This window comes from Papaver somniferum, unplaced genomic scaffold, assembly GCF_003573695.1.
Source record: "Papaver somniferum cultivar HN1 unplaced genomic scaffold, ASM357369v1 unplaced-scaffold_132, whole genome shotgun sequence".
Lineage (NCBI taxonomy): Eukaryota > Viridiplantae > Streptophyta > Magnoliopsida > Ranunculales > Papaveraceae > Papaver > Papaver somniferum.
The window spans coordinates 10761786-10783845 of record NW_020622381.1 but is presented as its reverse complement, the minus strand read 5'-3'; the positions used below and the strand labels follow the sequence as shown (position 1 = coordinate 10783845).

Sequence of the window (22060 nt, the reverse complement as noted above, 5' to 3'; positions counted from 1 at the left end):
GAAAGAGTTTGAGCATTAGTTTGAAAGTTCTGCTTGGTTTCCTGTTGAAAACTAACTTGGCTCTTTACTAACATGTCATGTCTCTGTGCTAACATATCCTGGCTCTTTCATAATATACTAAGAGATTCCTCTAAGCTCGTCATTCTATTCTCTAAAGAGTTCTGAAACTGACCTGAAGAGTTCTTATCTGAACCAATACCTGGGGGAGCATTAGAATTACTAAACTGACCTTGACTTCGGCCTTTAGACCACGAAAGGTTCAGATGGTTTCTCCAACCAGGATTATAGGTTTCTGAATATGGGTCAAACTTTTAACGATTATCGAATCCAGTGTTATTATAGAGAGCATTGGCTTGCACTTCATTATTCTGGCCTTCCCAAAAAGGCTCTAATCTACCACTAGTGTGACCCACTTCTAAATCTTCTAACCTTTTCGCTATAGCAGCAATTTTGGCATCTGATTCAAAGTTTCCTTCTACCCTATTAATGTTTCCTCTGCCTAGAAGAATTGTTTTCTGGGGTCCCCTATTACTTTCCCATTGTTGGGTCTTTTCGGCGATTTCATGCAAATATGTCATCGCATCATCAACTGTTTGGTTTTCAAACCCACCTGTACACATAGATTCTACTGTGGTTGTAGTGGGATAATCTAAACCCTCATAAAGGATCTGAAATAACCTAAACTTTTCTAAACCATGATGAGGACATTGGGCTAATATATCATTGAACCTTTCCAAATACCTATACAAGGATTCTCCCTCCTGTTGAGAAAATGTGCAGATTTGCGTCCTAATAGACGATGTTTTGTGCCTAGGGAAAAACTTGTTCAAAAAGGCAGATGTAAGTTGTTCATATGTTTCAATTGATCCGGAAGCCAAACTATATAAGCCACGATTTGGCTTTATCTTTCAAGGAAAAGGGGAATAACCTGAGTTTCAAAGCATCATCATCAAGGTTTCTAATTTTTAGGGTACTACAAATTTCCTCAAAGTCCCTAACATGGAAATAGGGGTTTTCATTTTCTTTCCCTAAAAATATTGGGAGCAACTGTAAGGTTCCAGGCTTAAGTTCATAATTTGCTTCAGTTTCAGATAACCTGATACACGAGGGACGAGTAGTCCTAGTAGGTTTCAACAAATCTTTCAAAGTTGCCATTTCTGGCACTATTGGAATATCAGGGATTTTCTCCTCAAATGGACGTTCAAAAACGGAATCTTCAAGAATCGGGATTTCTAAATTGAGGCAATCGAGACGCTTAGAACTATTAGGTTTGTCTTTAAAAAATATACCTAGGGCGTCTCTTTTACGTTCAGGCATGCAAAAGAATAAGGTGGGGAATTTTATGCAATCACAAAACAAGGCTGACTCAACCAAATCAAACCTATTGATTTCTAGCAAACAAAAAGCATGATGGCTCCACTTATATTGTTTCTAGACCAGCTTCCATTCTTTCGAAAAGGAACTCGTTATAATCTGAGCAAACCCCTTTGGAATCAATCCGAGTCAAAGTAAGTTTAATAGAGGCGAGGGAAGCTCGATGGAGCTTTGATACCCAAGGCCTCACTGGTATTACAAGGCGGCGCAGTCACGCATTCAACTCACAGAAACCATCATGAACTTCGAAATATGCTCAACAGAGTAACCAATATTTTTCGAACGACTTTCCTATTGAGATTGTTACCCTATAGGTCTCGTTCTAGTCACAAATTTAGGCTTAGGTTCGCGTTTGGTTTCGTTTTCCTAAGGCGGGCAAGAAGAGAACGGTGATGAAATCCGAACCCTTATCTTGTATGGCCAGTCCTTTCCCTTTACTAGGAAATTAAAGCATCCGTTTTCAAGTCCTCAACATATATGCAACCGAAGGAATACAATAAACCCGCTGATAGGAGATTTGCGGGTGTTTAGAATCTTACCTCCCGTTCCAGACGGGCAAAGAACCGCTGAAGTCGACTCGGGCCACAACTTCTATGTCATGTACGAACCCGAGCGGCCGAGGCGATATCGTAATCGCCGTCCTTCTCTGCACACAATTCATATTTAAACTACCGTTCCGTAGGGTTTAAAATAATGTCCCAAAGTTTAAAGTCCAAAGTGTCCAAAAAGAAAAGAAAAATTACAAAAATTAAAAATAAACCCTAATACAGTTGTTTCTAAAAAATGAAGAAATAAACAAAATCCTAAAATTTAAACAAAAATAAAATTGTCTTATTTTCAGTTCTTTTCGCTTTGTCTCTTGTTTCAATCCCCAAGGTCTTTAGTCTCCAATTTCTTTTTGATTCAAAACCTGCAATAAATAGACAAATACCCAAAAACGTAAAATAGAACAAGAAGAATAAAACTAAAAACAAAAACAAAACCTAAAATAAATCTAAAACCCTAACCTAAACAAAAATCCGCGTCGGCGGCGCCAAAAATTGATGTGATTTTTATGTTGTTGTAGAAAGTGGTAGTAAAGTATCGTTCACTCAGACTTGTGAAGATTCGATTTTAGATTCAAACTCAATAGAAAACTTAAGAAGTTGTTGTTATCAAGATTATAAAAAGCACCAAGACTCAGGATTCCACCATTGACCAATTAAGTGATTTAACCTAATCAATATTCATGTAATTCTTTGCGTTTAAAGTGATTCTAATTTATTGACTCTAGTAGATTTTTGAAGTAACAATTGTATAAATCAAGCATGAAACATCAAATGTCTTAAACTAAGCATGCTCCATCAAAACGGATCACAATCATTCAATAAAAATCAATTTTCCAATATTAGTTCCATGCAAATAATCATAAAATAAATTGCAAGAATTAATTAAAATAGAAATATACCACTTTTCATGGAACAATGGCTTCCTCCATCGCCTCGGCTAAGGGGTTTAGCTTCTCATATTATTCAGGTGCTCAAAATACATGTTTGTTCCCAAAAGTTGATTAAATAGAAGAGAAGGTATGAAGCAGCGTGTTTGTAACAGTTGTAATTGTTACAAAACGCATTGTCACAGAAAGCACTGTTACAGAGAAATACTAACAGTAATAATTGTTGCAGACTGTTACAGGAATGATAGAAAATATATGTTGTTGAATAAAAGACTGCTCTGAAGGGTCTAATGTTCTTCGTGTTCTTCAGCAGCAGCAACAGAACTCGACTTCCTGCAACTTCGATTTCTCGACTCTGTGGTGTTCTAAACTTTCCCCAAACTGTTCGACCTTCTTCCTTGAACTCCCAGCAACTTATATATAGCCAACAAAGCGATTTAATCTCCCCAAAACTCCTCGAAATCTCTTCTTTCCTTCCTTGGCAGTTACGGCAATAATCTCTTCCCAAAATTGTTTCACGCATTTCTGAGCTTTCCAACTTATCTCAAACTCTTCCTTAGATAGATATGTATCTTTGGGAATATTTTCTTGCCTTTAGTCTTCCTGGAATTCCAAAAATAAGTCCAACAACAAACCGTGTATAACTTGACTTCTATTTCTTTTTCCGGCTATTCTAGCCAATTTGGGTTCAAACAAAAGACTTCACCAGGCCTGCTTAGGCCTAGGGAGTAAACCCAATCAATTTCAACCATTGAATCGCTCTGGAACTCGTTCGAATAATCACCCAAAAATCATGCAGACGTGAACAAAATTTTCCCGCCAATTTTTTTATTTGAATTTGGGAAGAAAGTGACCTCCCCCTTATCTGTGGCTGGTCTCCCTTTAGCAGATGCCTGGAAATGGGTCACCCCTTAGTAATTAGGTTACCCCTTATCCAAAGTGAGAGTCTGTATAGTAATTTTCTCCCACGAGCGCAAAAACCACGTTTTTAGCCAATTTCGCCGCAAAAGCTTATTTCTCCAAAAATACCTACAGGGACATAAAAACCATAATAAATATAAAATCGAGCACTAATAATATATACAATTGAGATTATATAAGACACAAAAATGTGCCTATCAGACCTTCATGACTCATGTTTGGTATTACCTTCAAATTGTTGTTTCGGTTTCGCCGGTCCCTCGACCATTGTCCTTTTTGCTGCCCGCGACAATTTTGCTTTCTTTTCTTTCTCTGCCTTAGCTTACCTATCAGAACTGTCATACAGCTCTCTGAGGCTTCCAACTGGTTGGACTGTTTATGAATTATAAATTCCGAACTCATCATACTCCAATGCATTTTTGTATGCTTCTATTACGATACTCTCATCAACTTTTCCAACTTCGCTTACTTCCTGACGGAACCTAATGTTAAAATCACTTAGACTTTCGCCAGGTTCACCATGCAAAAAGAATAAATGACTTCTTCCCTTCTTGCTTCCGAGGTTAATCTTGTACTGCTCGAAGAACATGTCTGACATCATTCCAAAATTCTTGATGGAATTAGACTCTAAATGAGAGAACCAAGTTAGAGCCTTACCCGTCAAGGTTTTTGGGAATGTTCTACACAGAAGCTCGTCGATGTATCCCCAAAAACTCATAGAGGCTTGAAAACGCTGGACGTGCTCCACCGGATTTCCATTCTTGCCGTCAAAAAAATCCTTGAACTGAGGATTCTTGAAATTTGAGGGTGGGCGGAATCGCCTTATTTTCTCGACGAATGGGGAGTCCATAGACTTCTTCATGGATAAGATTTGTTGCTCTTCATCTTTGGATTGCTACTGTGTTAACAACTCGTCAATCATATCGCTAAGCCTTTTTCTGCTGAACTCTTCGTCTTTCTCTGAGCCACTTTTAGTTTCTCTGCGTATTCGTTCATTTCTGGAGAGCTCTGTCCTCTTTCTTGGACGCTCCTTCTCATGTCTAGAATTCTTTGAGTGACGATCATTATTGCGATCGACCCTCCGTCTATGCTTCACACGACTTGTACCTTCATGTCTACCCCGCTCGGCTGCATAGTAACGATCGTTATTGTTGTCATATCGATCGTAATAGCCGTCATCATGGTGATCACGACTCTGGTAATCGTCTCTGACGTCCTCCTATCTTCTTTAGTTGCTTTGGCTACTTTGACGACGATCGTCAGGAAGTTCATTCCATCTGTGTGGATTGCCATGCTCTCGGTGACGGTATGGTCTTTCACTTCCCGAATGAGGGATGGTTGCTTCTTCGTCCTCCCATATTTTGTCAAGTGCGATTCTGAGTCGCTTGTTCTCTCTTTCGAGCTCTTGCAATCGCTCCCTTACTGTTAAGTCAATAGGCGTCACCTGCTGGTTGTTAATTTGTGTAACCCGTGGGTTATTAACTTGTGCCGCAGGTTGGACATTGGCTTGTACCGCTGGTGGGATAGTGACTTGAGCAGCAGGTCGGACATTGGCTTGTACCGCTGGTGGGATAGTGACTTGAGCAGCAGGTCGGACATTGGCTTGTACAACAGGTGGGGCGTTGATTCGTTCAGCTGGTGGACTATTCACTCGAGGACGTACTCCTCTGTTAGATATATCATCCTGTCGTCGCTCATGGAAGCTTCTGCTAACGGTTGGAGGTGGTGATCTACGCAGCGGAACGTTGCTCTCCCTGAACCTTGGAAAAGATCTCTCAGATCGAGATCGAGAAGCAGATATCGATGACAATATCGACGTCTCTATCCCGTCCCTTTCATCATTGTTTTGTACAACAACACTTCTCAAAGTTGGAGCGCTTGCTTGATGATTTGATTGATTTCCAGTGGGTACATCTACATCCATCTCAGGTTGATTTGCACTTGTAGCATCCATATATTTCTCTTTTCTTTTAACTTTTCTTTCAGCAACTTTGGCAGAAATTTCATCGACTTTTTTGGATCTTCTGCAACTCCCTTAAGGTGTTCAGAAACTTTTCTGGATCTATCGCAACTCCACGGGAAAGTTCTAAAACTCTCTGCAACCTTCAGAAAAGTTCTCAGCTTCCTACAACTTTAGGGAAAAAGTTCTAAGATGTTCTGCAACTTTCTGAAAAGTTAAAGAACTTCCTAGATCTTCCCACAACCTTCTGAAATCGTTCAGAGAGATTCTGCAACTCCCTTAAGGCGTTCATAAGCTTTTTACAACTTCTGAATCGTGTTTGGAACTTCCTGCAACTTTCTGGTACGTTGCTGTACTTTCTGCAACTTTCAGAAAAGTTGCGATCTGACTTGTTTCCTTTTCAAACGTCTTTTGAAAACCTGATTCTCGAGATACTTGGACGGGAAACTTCTCAAAAAAGGGGAGCACGATCTTTTTCTCTTGTGATCCCCTTGGTCGGCGCCAAAAAATGTTGGTGCAAAAATGATCACCCAACAATCTTCGAGATGCGAGAAAGTTGATCTAATCGCTATCGTTGATGAAGAATCTCCAAAAATTGATCAAAAGAGGTGGAGGTACCTGCAAAAACACTCTGATGCTAAAGTCAGCGGATGTTCTATGCAAGTGTATTGTGGTGAAAAGAATAGAATTCTGTACCTTTTGAGTTGAGATTTAGCCTCTATATATAGGTAGAAGGAGATATAGTTTTAGGGTTTCAATAGTTATCCAAATAACTTCCCCCATCTGTATAAATCCCAAATAACAACCAGATTCATGATAATATTTGTTATTCTCTCTAATACTTATCATAATCCATATTTATCTTAAATAATTGTTATCTTGAGTAATTATGATAACTACTTAAGATAATTATCCTCCTTCTGTTAGGATCTTACAATTATATTAAATAATATTTAATAATTATCTACAACAATTATTCCATAAGAATCTTAACCTCTTTTATTAAGATCTTATTACCCATGTACCTTTGGGATTCAATAATAAGCCAAGTTGGTTTCTACAATAAACCGATTTGGGCTTCCGTATTAAGCCAAGTGGGTTTCCATAATAAACCCACCGGTTTTCATAATAAACCAAATCCAGGCTTTCATAATAAGCCCCGTGGGTTTCCATAACAAACCCATCGGTTTCCATAATGAACCGACCGGTTTCTATAATAAAAAGGATTTAGGCTTCCATTTTAAACCATGTGTGATTCACACGTACGCTATTTTGAGTAGGGTACAAACATCAACGACTACCCTTTCTCATGAGATGCAATCTCAGCCATCCAATTCGCCACCGAACTGACGGACTTGTGGCAAGTTTTAGGCGACCAGCCAAGACGTGCCTAATAGTATCACATGCTATTTTCCTGCAAAAAGACTCTTGACTGTGACTTGCCGCACATAGCAACCTGCTACAAGTTTTCCACGAAAACACTCGAGACATCAAACATGTCACAAACTGGGGGATACTCATCAGGGTATTGGTCTGGCGGTTTACAGCGTACGGCGTAGAATACGCCCGTTATAAGAAAGTGTCATGAAGCGGGACAATTAGTGGAGGCAAGAAGTAACGGGTGTAAACGGATCCACTTCCTTCATCATGGAAGCATGGGTTTCTGACGGTTATACGCTAGTCCACTCTTCCATCACCCAACCGTTCCTACTTCCTACGAGACCAGGGTACGTTTAAATATGACTTGTATAAATAGGCTTCACCTATTTTCCACCAAACAACAAGTTTTTGGTCGGCAACAACATAATATCCAGAAATCACCAAGAAATGATAGTTTTTCACTCTACAAGACAGTTCCACTTTCTGATACAAGTCATAAAACAAGCCACATCTTCAGAATTAACCATTTTGGTCTCAACACTCTCTTCGCTTCCCTCCCTAAGACTAACCCTTTTTCTTCACTTTGTGACCGAAGCAAGCCTGGAACGACCATTTATTGGTTTAGGATAGGATTGTACAGATTGATCTCTCGAATCAAAAGTACTCTGTGCAGTACATTATTTAGGGTTTATATTCGTTTCTCAATCACACACACAAAATCAGCAGAAACAGTTTTCACCCACAAACAATTGGCGACCACAGTGGGAGGTTAATCTCTCGGTTTCCATCATCCTACCAGTGAACGCAATGCTTTGAAGCGCATCGTCCAAGAAAAGATGGATTTAGGAGAATTACGTTTGGGGACTAGAGATTCTCCGCCTTACCGCGGATCGACATAAAGATGTTCCACAGACAATAAAGAATGACTGGGGACTTCTCGCGTCAAGGAGGGCATCACATAAAGACTCGGATTTACTCCCTGAAGATTCAGTTTTGGTGAAAGACCCTAAAGTGAGTAAGTTTTGTCAGACAATGTTTACACGATCTATTATTTGGGTTTTCACATTTACAATGGAAGCCGATAACCTAATCATCCCCAAATTTCATATATTTCCTTTTCTCATGCAACATTCACGGTTTCAAAATTTTCCTGAATGATTTTGCTACTAACATTCGCAATTCAGATTTTGACATATTGGTTGATCAAAGGGCCATTATTCCAAAATAATCCAAAAAATCTTATAAGAAACAATCATCTATCAATCCAAAAACTAGAAAACCAAACCATAAACTAGGAGTTTCTTTTGCCTCTCAAGAAAAAAAAAAAACCTAAGAAAAGGAAGTTCAGAAAATAAGAACATTCAAGGAAAATTGCCTAACAACGGCTCATTCTTCTTGGAGAAAATGTCCTTCATGCTTTGAAGAGCCGCATGTTTCATCTTCAACTCCTGGGATAACTTCTCGACTTCTGCCTCCTGTTGATTAATCAAATCCGCGGAAAGACCATCAATCGCTTCAGCCTGCAGCCTTTGGATCTCGGAAAATCCCTCATAGAACCAGGAGGCGTTAAACTCAAAGTTTACACACATATCCCGGTGGAACTTCCAGCTTGAGATTACATCTCCAGAAACAGTGTGACCAGTCACGTTGCACATATCATGAATTGAAGATAATGTTTCTTCCACCCGCTTAACCAACGCAAACCGGCTGGTGATCTTTTTGGTTGTTGTGATATGACCATACCTTTCCCATATTCTGGTATACAACTCTGCATACTTAGCCGGTACACTGAAGCTTCCGATCATCACATGATCTCCATGAGGAGTCAAAATGGAGGGTCGAGAGTGGCACCTGCAACTGATTCCGCGACCAGCAGGGATTCCTTGGCAACAATCACACCTGCAACCATAGGAGCGTTTTTTGTCATCTGAAACATAACAGCATCTTCACGATGATCAATATCCATCTCCGGATTGCTAGCAGGTACGACTTCCATGATTGGAGACAAAACCACATCTTCATCACGATGAATCTCCATCTCAGGGTTATCTTCGATGGCCTCTTCCTGTGATAACGTCGATTGAGTATTTATTCCGAATAAATAAATGGCCTAAAAAAAACTGTGGAAAACTCACACCGACTCATTTGTGGGCCCATAGGAAGAAGACTCGCTGTTATATTCAGAAGTGCTCCTCTCGTCAACGGATCTCGGGCTTTCTTCCTCTTCGGATTCTTCTTCAAGAGATTCAGTCTCGTCGCCTCCTTTCTCAAGAGGCGTCGTCTTTTGGCCGTGGGCAAGTCTGGGAAAGATATTCGAGTTGCCGAGACCCTGAGTCAAAAAGGAAAAAGAGTCAGCAGCGAAATAGAGAATCTATGGGATTCGACAAAGCCAGAAAGAAAATCATACGTACTTGCATATTGAAAGAACTGAAACTCACAAGAGCCGTCGAATCCGATTGGAAGCCACCTACATGGTTTTTCGACCTTTGCTCCCTTTCCTGGGACTGTCTGCATCCGAGCTAGAGGATTTTCGCTTGCCCGAATGAAGATGTTTCAACAATTTATGCTTTGCTAGAACCGCAGAGGAAGGTTTTCCACGTGGATTTGTCATAACATCCTGCACGAACTGATGAATGACGAGAAACTAATCTTTCCAGAAGACATTATATTTGGGAGTCGTCACAGGATTTCTTTCTGAGAGCAATAAGGGGAGCCTTTGTCCGTGCAAAAACACTGTAATCAAGAATGGCGGGTAGCAATTCATCTGGAGCTGTAAGTGGGCGACGGAATGGGACTCCTGATCAAAGACCATATGTCGAGCAACCCTGTCAATGTTGTATGAGACTACTCCACAAGATCCTCTGAAAAAAAGATGGCACATACCCAAGTATGCAGCTTCGCAAGAACATATTTTCTCCAATGCTCATATTCCCATCAGCAGAATGCAATATCACGTTCGGTGCGGAAGCAAAAGTGTCTGGTTGAACTATGGAGGCGTGGACCAGAGCTCAAGGACGAAATTTAACTGCATGCGCGTTTTCAAGAAAATCAATGAGCTTTGAGCCAAGTCTTGGACGCCTCTCCAACCAACGGAGTATCCTAGAACCGCCATATATATCAGGAAATGAGGTTTTCGGGTTAGGAGCGTAATTTTTGAAATGCTCCCACAACCATGCTTGGAAAAAGGCGACATGGATATACGAGTCTACTTTTATGTACCCATTAGAGACGTACATGTCTGCTACTAAGTGATCAGATAGGTGTACAAAGATCCAAGAAAAAAACTTCTGATGGGAAGAGCAACGCCTTTTGCTAGTTTGATAGCAAATTTGATGATATTCTACCTTATCTCCTTCTTGCCAGAGCCATCATCAAAAATGTCTCTGGATAACTACAGAACTAAAAATGCAGCAACATGGAGTGTATCATCCAGCACTTGATCCAACTCCGGCTCATCAGGGAACCACTCAGACACCCACCAGTTATAGAAGGACTTTTCCTCATAATTCTTTCGAACATATCATGTTTCTTTCGTGACCAGAGTGGCATGTATTTCTTCTTCTTCCTCAGACAAGACAACGTCAAGTTTTCCAATTATTGGAAGACTCAACAGAACGGCTATGCTTTCCAAAGAAATAGTCATCTCACCCCATCTACATATAGTTGTGTGAGTTTCCGGACACCATCTGGAGATGAAAGTAATCAATCCTGCAGCATCTTTTCTGATTTGAAGTGTTGCAGAAGCCATGACAACATTCACGATTTGCGCCCCAGTCAGATTAGCTCTTACATGGTCTTGGCTCATCATGAACTTCATCCATTTTTCATAAGAGCGCAATGGACTATGACAGATTTTGAAGTCTGTGGGAGAAGCCAGATACTCTTTTTTCTGAAGGCAAAACCTCATTATACGCCCGGGATAGACTGACTGGACTTCTCCATCATTCTCTGAACAAGTCAGAAGAGTTTCCACGAATTTGGGATGGGTCCTTGTAACCGTGCCAGACTTCGTAAAGAACTCATCATCTGTGTTCGGCTTGGAGTTTTTAGCACTTCTCAATGCGGCGACAGAACTTCTTTCAGGTGACATCTTCACAAAATTCGTTATGCTACTCTTACTTTCGAAGTAACTACAACGGAGCAAAAACATAAAAATTACTACCTTGAAAGAGATCATACATGAAGATTTTTGTCAAAAATTGGGTACAATAATTAAGAGCCGACAACAAATTTTCTACGGGAAGCTTTCTGTGGCCACATGATTATGGCGCTCACGGGCAAGAGGAATGGCACTGACGCCCACTCCAACAAACACATGTGAGGCCGCGGGAATTGTGTTCGTGGCCAAAACCTAGGGCTAAGTTTTACGGAAGAGAGAGCAAACAATGGTTATTCATGCATAGATTTCCCCCGCCCTACTAATGGCGATGGATTCATTGTTGTTAATGTCATTATTGATGCTACTATGATGCTGCTAACGTATTGTGGCAAGTTTTGCAGGTGCAAAAGAACCGCTGGCTAGGGTTTCATGCCGGCATAGAAGAACAAACAAGTTCCAAAGGAAAAGAAGAAGATGTTGAACTACATACCTGAGTTACACCCAAGCCTCCACACTGCTGTTATTGCTCCTGCTGGTAGGCTCGTAATCGACACGCCTTTGCTGCTCGAAGATGCGGAAATGAAACCAAAGCCAACGATACAAGAAATAAGGGAAGTAGGCAGCGCCTTCTTGGGCCATGTAACGTTTTCCTTTTTGGGCCATGTAAGGAAAAGGAAGATTGGCCCGTGGCGCCAATGTTCCAAGCGCCAAATCTCCACGGCCGAACCAGCGCCAATGATCCGTAACGCAGCGTTCTATGGCCAAAGTCGCCACGCCAAGTGCTCCACGCCAATCCTCACTGCCGAGCCAACACTGTGCTTCATAGACAAATCGGGAACGCGCTAATGCTCCAATCCGCCAACGCTAGGACCATGGACCACTCGTGCTTCTTACCAAGGTCAGTTGAACTTTCCATGGAAGTTTCCATATGTTTTGCCTTTGGTTTCATCCTTGTCTGTCACCATCTCATGCTTACCCAGCAACAATGCCACTGTTACGTGCTAAGCAGGGGACTTAATGTTGATGGTGGCTTTTAGTTCAGGGCTAAAATTGTAAAACCCTGCATTTAATATGTCGTCACTCTGCAAAGAGACAGATCCATGTAAAAGTGTATGAGTGTTCAAACTCTTCACTGGAACACTTATTGAGCAACTTAATATTTTCTCATGAAATTTACCCAGAATGGTGCAAGTAGCAACAATCCCAGATATTCTGTAAATTTGGCACCTTGCCTATATTCACTATAAGTTTCTTTGAATGCTTTCTGTGCTATGTTCCCGGCTGAACCCTTAATGTTGATATGGCATGACAATTTGTGTTCACTCGCAGCAGAGTAGCACGGGCTTCCAAATATCAAGGATAAGGTCTTTGCATAAGGTATTCAATCAGAAAGCATGTTGCTCTCTAGCAATGAACTTAAAGAACTCTGTGTCAACACATAGAATTCAATCAATTACCCTGAATAATTTGCAAAAGTTAGGATTTTGCGCCTTGCGCAGTATATCAGACCTTGCTTGTCGAAATTAATCCTAGGCAAACTAGGTAATTAATCCTCCATGGATTAGTAGGTGCAAAATCTTGCCCAGAATCAGAAAACAAGGAGCCGCAGGATAAGAGCAGCAACAAAGGGAGGTGTGGCCATGCCTTAATCTAGATAGCGCCATTTGCCATTAGCCACGCCCCATCCTAAACCGTCCCTATTTCCCTCAACCAATCAGGTCGCCTTAAACTCGCCACACGCACATAAGTTGTGGCTGTGCCCATACTTGCCGACCCCATTTCCCATCGACCAATCAGGTCGTTCTAAAGCCGCCACACTCACACCATAAGTGTAGCCACGCCCATGCTTGGTCGTCCCTCTTTTTTGACCAATCATGTTGCTCTAAAATTGCCACAGTGTTAAAAAGGGGAAACTGCGCCAGATAGTCACGAAGCCAATTGGCTTTCCAAAAACTGCGCCAACATGCCAAATCTGCCATGTTGCGCCAATGAGATGAGAGGAAAGCCAACATGCCACTTTGTGGAAGCATGCCAAAACATGCCATAAATAGCGCCCTGCGTGCTAACCTACCTCCTGTTCGTGGCCAACGCCATGATAATCTTAAATTAGGGTTTTCTAGTCAGAAGCACGACTCTGCATTAACCAAAGCCCTAATTTCTAGTCGTGGTACAAATTATGCCACTTCGACCCCACAACATGCCATGAGCCGTGTGGGACTCAGGAATCCCTAGGAATGGCGCCATATCATAGCCACCCACGACAATCCTTACTCATGTGGCCGCTTCCACACCATGGCCTTGTTATAGTTCCTTTGGCACAGGTATGGCACCGTTTGCACAAAAAGTGTCGCCATGCCGCGTCCGGATGCCATACACTAATTAGGGTTTCGACATGCCAAACCCTAATTTAGGCAAAGTTGTTACGCCAACAAGCTAAGTAACGTTCCCCAGAGCATTGGGATTGATGTGGCAACAAGGCCAATGTTGCCACGCCACATTTCGGGTCTAACACCAATGTGCCAAAATCTAACGGTCATGGCTACGCCAGGCGCTACTTGCATCATCGTGCCACTGGCATGCGCCAGCTATGTCATCCACGCCACCGTGCTGCAGCGCACGTGATAATTAATATTTCGATACGCCAAACCCTAGTTTAGCAAAAGTCGCCATGCCAACTAGGTTAAGTGATTCTCCTAAGGCCTTAAGTTTAACTTAGCAACAGGGCCAATGTTGCCAGAGCCATATTTGGGTCTAACACCAATATGCCAAAAACATCTGCCACGGCTACGCCACTGGCATACCGCTATGCCAATGGCGCCACTTTTCTATAAAACAAGATATGGCCATAATCAATGGCCATTCTTTCTAATGAGATGCGATCTCGACCATCCAAATTCGCCACCGAACTGACGGACTTGTGGCAAGTTTTAGGCAACCAGCCGCTTAAATCTCGTGGCCATGGCTACGCCAGGCGCCACTTATACCACCGTGCCACTGGCATGCACGAGCTATACCAGTCATGCCGCAGTGCCACTGGCAAACACCAAAAACGCCAGTTTTAGGCGACCAACCAAGACGTGCCTAATGGCATCACATGATATTTTCCTGCGGCAAGACTCTTGACTGTGCCAACAGAAGGTATCCATAATCAACAACTACCCTTCCTCATGAGATGCAATCTCATCCATCCAAGTTCGCCACCGAACTGATGGACTTGTGGCAAGTTTTAGGCGACCAACCAAGACGTGCCTAATGGCATCACATGATATTTTCCTGCGGCAAGACTCTTGACTGTGACTTGCCGCACATAGAAACCTGCTACACGTTTTCCACGAAAACACTCGAGACATCAAACATGTCACAAACTAGGGGATGCTCATCAGGGTATTGGTCTGGCGGTTTACAACGTACGACGTGGAATACGCCGGTTATAAGAAAGTGTCATGAAACAGGACAATTAGTGGCGGCAAGAAGTAACGGGTATAAACGGATCCACTTCCTTCATCATGGAAGCATGAATTTCTGACGGTTATACGTTACTCCACTCTTCCATCACCCAATCGTTCTCACTTCCTACGAGACCAGGGTACGTTTAAATATGACTAGTATAAATAGGCTTCACTTTTTTGCCACCAAACAACAAGTTTTTGGTCGGCAACAACATAGTATCCAGAAATCACCAAGAACTGATAGCTTTTCACTCTGCAAGCCAGTTCCACTTTCTGATACAAGTCATAAAACAAGCCACATCTTCCCTCCCTAAGACCAACCCTTCTCCTTCACTTTGTGACCGAAGCAAGCCTGGAACGTCCATTTCTTGGTTTAGGACAGGATTGTACAGATTGATCTCTCGAATCAAAAGTACTCCCATGCAGTGCATTGTTTAGGGTTTAGATTTGTTTCTCATCCACACACCCAAAATTACCAAAATCAGCAGAAACAGTTTTCACCCACAAACAGTAAGCTTTCGCTTTAACAAAGTTCATCTTATATTCTTGACGCAAATCAAAAGATGATCATGTGAAAATCGCCTGGTAACATCTTACATGATTTGTGTGAGTCAGTCATTTGATGTAGATGTTAGAGCATTGCTCGGTCGAACTCGCATGCGTTGCTATCTCAAGCATGTTTGTCAATATTAGTGATCAAAACTATAAGTCTTGATTTCTAGTCTACTATAGCTAAGTCTCGGACTAGGATAGAAAGTGTAGTTGAGCTCAAGAACTCCATGGCAATCATCATACAAGATGAAGGAATACTCAAGGAACTGGTGGATCTTCATCGACTAAAAGGTATGTGGATACTTGAACTTATCTATCACTCAAAAGTCTATCTACTATATCTCCTATTTTGAGACAAAAGTCGTTTTGCTATATAGATTTTGATTATACACACTTGCTATTTCGTGCCGAGTTTATCTCGCCTATCTATTTCTCAAAATATGTGTTGGTAAGATTTTTCTTTGGCCAATTTCATCTTTACCTAGTGACGAAATTCATGACACGTTTCAATCACCTAGAAAATTGTTTAATTTGACGAAATGTCCTCTAAGAATGTTTTAATGGATGAAATGAGAGTTTAGATTAAATAACCAATGATGGATATAAGCATTGTGTGGCAACACATATATGTATAAGTCCTTTTTTCTTGAATCGAAGTTTGCGAACTTTGGTGATCAAGAGAACCGGAATAAGAGCCGTGAATTCAGTCCGTGAACCCAGTCCGCGAACTGGTGGAAGTTTTCGACCCGAGAAAATCTACTGGAGTTTGAGAACTCTTTCCGGAAACTTAAGTCCGCGAACTAAGTCTGCGAACTTAAGCTGGTTATATCTAAAGACGATTGTTTGTCAACTTATTTATATTAACTAAGGAATGCTAAATGCAAATAGTGGCTATATAGTTCATGAACCGATTCGAGTGAATCAAATCTTTTTTGCATCGATTGTGTCTTGTATAGTTACATAAGATTTCCTTGCAATCAAACAACTCTCTAACTAGTTCATTTGAGTCATTTGAACTAGTTACGGTGAAGAAGAACATGGTTGATATGAAAGTGCTCATATGGCTAACCATTTGGTTAACTATTTTTGAACCAACAAAATCTTCATGTTTGGGTACGGTTACATAAACCCAAAATAGTACATTTCATTTGTGTGTAACAAGCTAAATTTTCGATCTAACGGTTGAAATATATTAGCTTGAATATAATAAGGTTTTCATCTAATGGTGAATATTGAATGCTTTGTTACCAAGCTAACATTGATTGCAAACCATGATTTGAAAGACTATATAAGGGAGAACTCTAGCAACTGGGAAACCTAATCCGCACACCTTCCGTGTGATACTAGTTGTATTAGCTAGAGTTGATTCTCATTTAACCTTAGGTTTCTTCTTGTAAACCAGGTTAACGACTTAAAGACTTCATTGGGATTGTGAAGCCAGACTGATACTACTTTCTCGTAGTTGTGTGATCTGATCTTGCTGATTCCATCGTTTTGAGTACAATCGTAACGATTGGCTTGAGATTTATATCTCCGATAGGAAAGATAGAAAAGTAGTCACAAACATTTTCGTCTCATCGTTTGTGATTCTACAATATCTTCTTTCGACGCGTCGACTAAGATTATTGTGAGGTGATTGATAATACTAGGTTGTTCTTCGGGAATATAAGTCTGGGTTATCAATTAGTTCTTGTTCACCTTGATTTATCAAAAGACGGAACAATACTTGTAGGTTTATCTGTGGGAGACGGATTTATCTATTCTGTAGACTTTTCTGTGTGATACAGATTTGTCTATTAAAGTCTTCGACTTTGGGTCGTAGAAACTCTTAGTTGTGGGTGAGATCATCTAAGGGAATCAAGTGCGTAGTATCCTGCTGGGATCAGAGACGTAAGGAGCGCAACTGTACCTTGAATAAGTGTGAGACTGATTGGGGTTCAACTACAGTCCATACCGAAGTTAGTTTGTAGTAGGCTAGTGTATGTAGCGGCTTAATACGGTGTGGTGTTCAATCTGGACTAGGTCCCGGGGTTTTTCTGCATTTGTGGTTTCCTCGTTAACAAAATTCTGGTGTCTGTGTTATTTCTATTGCGCATTATATTTTGTTATATAATTGAAATATCACCGGTTGTGCGTTTGAATCAATCAATTGGAAATCTGACCTTTGGTTGTTGATTGAAATTGATTGATCCTTGAACATTGGTCTTTGGTACCGTTCAAGTGATTTCTCTTATATTCAATTAGACTCGCAGATTTCTATTTTCTTGAGAAAGAATTGAATCGAGAAAGAGAGATATAACTCTTTGATATACTTTATTAAGATTGATTCTAGTTGATTCTCTTGAAAGTATATTAGAGTTTGTCCATACAGATTGCTAAGAGAAATATTGGGTGTGGTTGTAGTACCCTCGCTTTTTCAGTAGATTCGGAATGTTTCGTATTGATCATTCGATCACTTGAAAATTGCTTTGAAGCTAATAGTTTGTGTGAGACAACTATTATCGTCTTCTAACAATGTTTCAATGATTGAAATGGGAATTTAGAACACTTAACCATAATTGGATTATGTGCATAGAATGCGTACTTGCATATGTGTTGATCCAAGACCGGAATGTAGTATGCATACCCGTATGCATACTGGCAAGGTCAGGAAAATCCGAAAGATAGAGTATGCATACCAGTACGCGTACTGGCGAAGTCAGTTGAAGTCCGGGTACTATAGTATGCGTACCAGTACACGTACTGGATTCAACTGAAACTTGGAAGTGTATGACAGTATGCGTACCGGTTTGCATACTGTCATACACAGTCCAAGTCCGGCTACTTAAGTATGCGTACCCGTTTGCATACTTGAGTGGGTTATGTTCTAAAATCGGGTTGTTCATGAACTAATACATTTTTATAATAAGGAATGCAATCTTTTGCAAACTGTGGCTATAATGTTCATGAATTTATTCGAGTGAATCAAAATCGATTTTGCTTCAATTGTGTCTTGTATACTTTTATGAGAATATAAACAATTGAACAACTCTAGAACTAGTTTCGTTTGATTCATTTGAACTAGTTATGGTTAAGATAAATATGGTTGATATGAAAGTGTTCATATGGCTAACTTCGGTTAACTATTGTTGAGCCAAGAAAGGTGTACACGTTTAGGTACAGTTGCTCATATCTAAATGAAGTCACTTTTCATTTGTGTGTAACAAGCTAAGCTCGATCTAACGGTTGAAAGATATTAGCTTGAGTCTAATCAGGTTTTTCATCTAACGGTGAATATTGAATGCTTTGTTACCAAGGTAACATTGATTGCAAACCCTTATTTGAAGACTATATAGAGGAGAACTCTAGAAACTGGGAAACCTAATCCCCACACCTCCTGTGTCATACTAGTTGCCACTAGAGTCGATTCTCCTTTAACCTTAGGTTTTTCTAAAACCCAGTAGGTTAACGACTTAAAAACTTCATTGGGATTGTGAAGACAGACCCAACTATTTTCTTTGTAGTTGTGTGTTCTGATCTTGTTGTTTTCTATCGTGATTGAGTATTATCTTGTAGATGGTGGATTTTCGACAAAGGGTAGAATTGTAAAACTATACTCCAGATTCGGCAACCGGATGAGTATCGAGACTCATGTCTCTCATTAAATCATGAAAGCTCATGTCATAAATCTCTGACTGAGAAGGTTGTCTCTCAGAGTACGTGTAGATGCGTAGTCTCTCAGTTGAGGCCACGGCACATCTCATGAATACTGAGCAATTTCAGTAATTACTCCGGATCCGGCAATCGGATGAGTATCGAGACTCATGTCTCTGTGAATGAAAGCTCATGCCACCTCTGATGGAGAAACTCTCTCAGAGAAGATGAAGATGTGCAGTCTCTCAGCTGAGGCCACGACACATCTCATAATGTATAGAATCGAAAGATTGGGCGGCTCCTAGACAGCATGTCTGCTAGTATATAGCGACAACGTCTTCGGGATGTAACCAGATTTTCCCTGACTATGCAAGAGGAATATGATACTCCAGCAAGTTCATATTGCTCAACCCTCAAATAATTAATGCTCCTAGACAGGAAGCCCTTCTAGTACAGAGCCAACAATTAATTATCTTAAATCGTCTGAATATCCAGCAATATTCTACGATCCATTGTCTGAATATCCAGCAATATTTTACGAGTCGTCAATTAATCGCCTGAATATTCAGCAATATTCTACGATTCCTCGTTATATTTCGTTACTTCAATCTGTGGTTTTTCCCAGCAGAATTCCACAGGTTAGTAATAAATATTCAACGAAATAGGCATCTGGGCATCGAATAAGCCCTGACAAAATGGTGCAAGTGTAATTAGCAGATAATACACAGACCAGCATTTCGAATGCACGAACGAGCATTTTAAAAATACGAACGAACGAGGAACCTATGCAAAATAGGATGGGAAAATAATAATAATAAAATATTAAACAAAAGCGCTAGGGGACTAGGCTCACCAGCCGGCCAGTCATGCCGTGACTAGTCCCGCGCCCAATTTTATATTTTACCATATTTTTACTATTTTCACGATCTCATGAAAATCCTCTCGTTCAAGCAAATTTCCTTTATTTCAAAGAAATTATCTAAATCACATGATTTTATCAAAAAAAAATAATAAAATTAGGGAAAGGTATCGCGGGACCGAGCACCAGCCGGCCATGTCTTAGCCGTGGCCGGTCCCACACCTCACATCTCCATTATTTTATTATTACTCTCAATTCCTTGATTTTATGAATTTTCCCTAAAATCATGAAAATTACCTAATTTCATGTATTTTTATCCAAATCACATGATTTTATCAAAAATAATAAAATTAGGGAAAAGTGTCGCGGGACTGCCGGCCGGTCATGCCCTGGCCGTGGCCGGTCCCACACCTCACGTCCCATTATTTTATTATTCCTTCTCAAATTATGAAAATTCCTTGATTTTATGAATTTTCCCTAAAATTACCTAATTTCATGTATTTTCTCTAAAATCATGGAAAATACTAAAAAAATTAAGAAAACTTGTGGGACCGGGCTCTAGCCGCCCGACCATGCCCTAGACGGTCCCACACGCCCATTATTTTATTATTATTTGGTTTTTTGTTTCCTGATTTCAAAAAAATATCTTGGTTTTCAACAAATCCCTTTGATTTTATGAAAATTATCTAAAATCATCAAAATTACATAAAATTGTGAAGAGTGCCTTGGGGCCCGCAGCCATTGCCGGTCCAACACTCCCATTCCCTATTTTATATTTTAATTTATGTCTCTCATCTCATGGAAGTTTCCTAATTTCGCCAAACTCTCCAGTTTCATGGAATTTCCCTTAAATCAGAGAAAAATACATAAAATCACATAAAACTGGGAAAAGTATGTGGGACCGCGTGTCAGCCGGCCAGCCATGCCCTAGATGTGGCCGGTCCCACACCTTTGATTCCTTGTTTATTTATTATTTTCATCATCTCATGTATTTTTTCCGGTTTCAACAAAACCATGGATTTTGCATATTTTCTCCAAATGTTGCTCAAACGTGCATCAGAAAATATCAAAATTCTCAGGACTGAAGCACGAACACTATGGTGACACGGTCACATCCCCTTGACCGACCAAGGGTGACCCCGAGGCTTGCAAACAGCTGGTCCCACATGTTTTAATGATTTTAACCTAATTTGCTCAGTTGCTCATATTAGGTTCGAACTCTTTCCGAACAATTGGAAGTTCGCTCAAACGACCATCTACTAGTCCCACGACCATCAAGAGCCGGTCTCATGACCTCTTGGTCGGCCCATCATATTTTCTACATCAGGTTTTATGATTTGTTGCTCACACGAGCATTATTTCAGTAAATTATTAAACCAACATTTAATCATTCTTTCACCAACTGGTCCTCAAGAGACTTTGGTATTTTTTTGCTCATTTGAGCATCTGGGCGTTATATGGTGAAACCGTCATCCCATGTAGCCGGTCCCGTGTTGATTTGCAATAAATCATCATTTCGGTAAAATTAGGGTTTTGAATCCAGAGCTCTGCAGAAACGTGATTCTGTGCAGATTCGAACACTCTGATAATTTTATGTTGATTCCATGATTGATATTCATATTTATTTTGCTCGACCCAGCAGTCAGTAACTTAAATTAATATTTTATTTGGTCCAGCTACCAACAATTCATCAAAAGAACAATATTTTCTCGAACTAGCAATATTCGCTCGAACCGGCAATATTTATTCAATTAGCAATATTCGCTCAGACTAGCAATATTTGCTCAAATCAAAGAATATTGGTTCAACTACCAATATTCAACAATTTAGCAACACAGTTTTGCTCGTCTTAGGTTATGATGATACCTCGTCTCAGCAGACACATTAAATTGATGAGTTTCGAAACATTTGCTAGTCATGTTCAACTCAGCGCTACATGGACTCATCGTCCCATAAAGTCAGCAACTGACTCCACAATCACGAGATTTCAATCATGTCACATGAGGGGATATTAACTAGGGTTTTGGTCTGGCGGTCTACGACACGTGTGTTCACCCACGACGAGAATGTGAGCAAGTCGTGAAATCAATTGGAAGAGTCAGCAAAGTAGTGGGTGGAAAGTTAACCAAGTCTCCGCACGATGAGTAATTGGTTTTAACACGATTTCCCCATTTCCCACTCTCTGATTCCAGCAACTGTCACACTTCATGGGATCATGGTGTTTTCATCTCCGGCATTATAAAATGTCTCTGAATCCTGATTGAAAAAGAGAGTTTTTTCGAACAATCGAACAACATTCTCCAAAACGAGAAATTTCTCATCAAAGTTCATACAAACAATCTTTCGTCTACACGAACTCACAGAAATTACTCTCAATTGAGCAAAATTCAATCATTCA

The 22060-nt window shown here is 40.5% G+C and overlaps 1 pseudogene; it reads left to right on the top strand.

Annotated features, from left to right (window-relative positions):
* Nucleotides 1-690: 690 nt before the first annotated feature.
* On the top strand, nt 691-790 carry LOC113333392 (annotated as a pseudogene).
* Nucleotides 791-22060: the final 21270 nt, after the last annotated feature.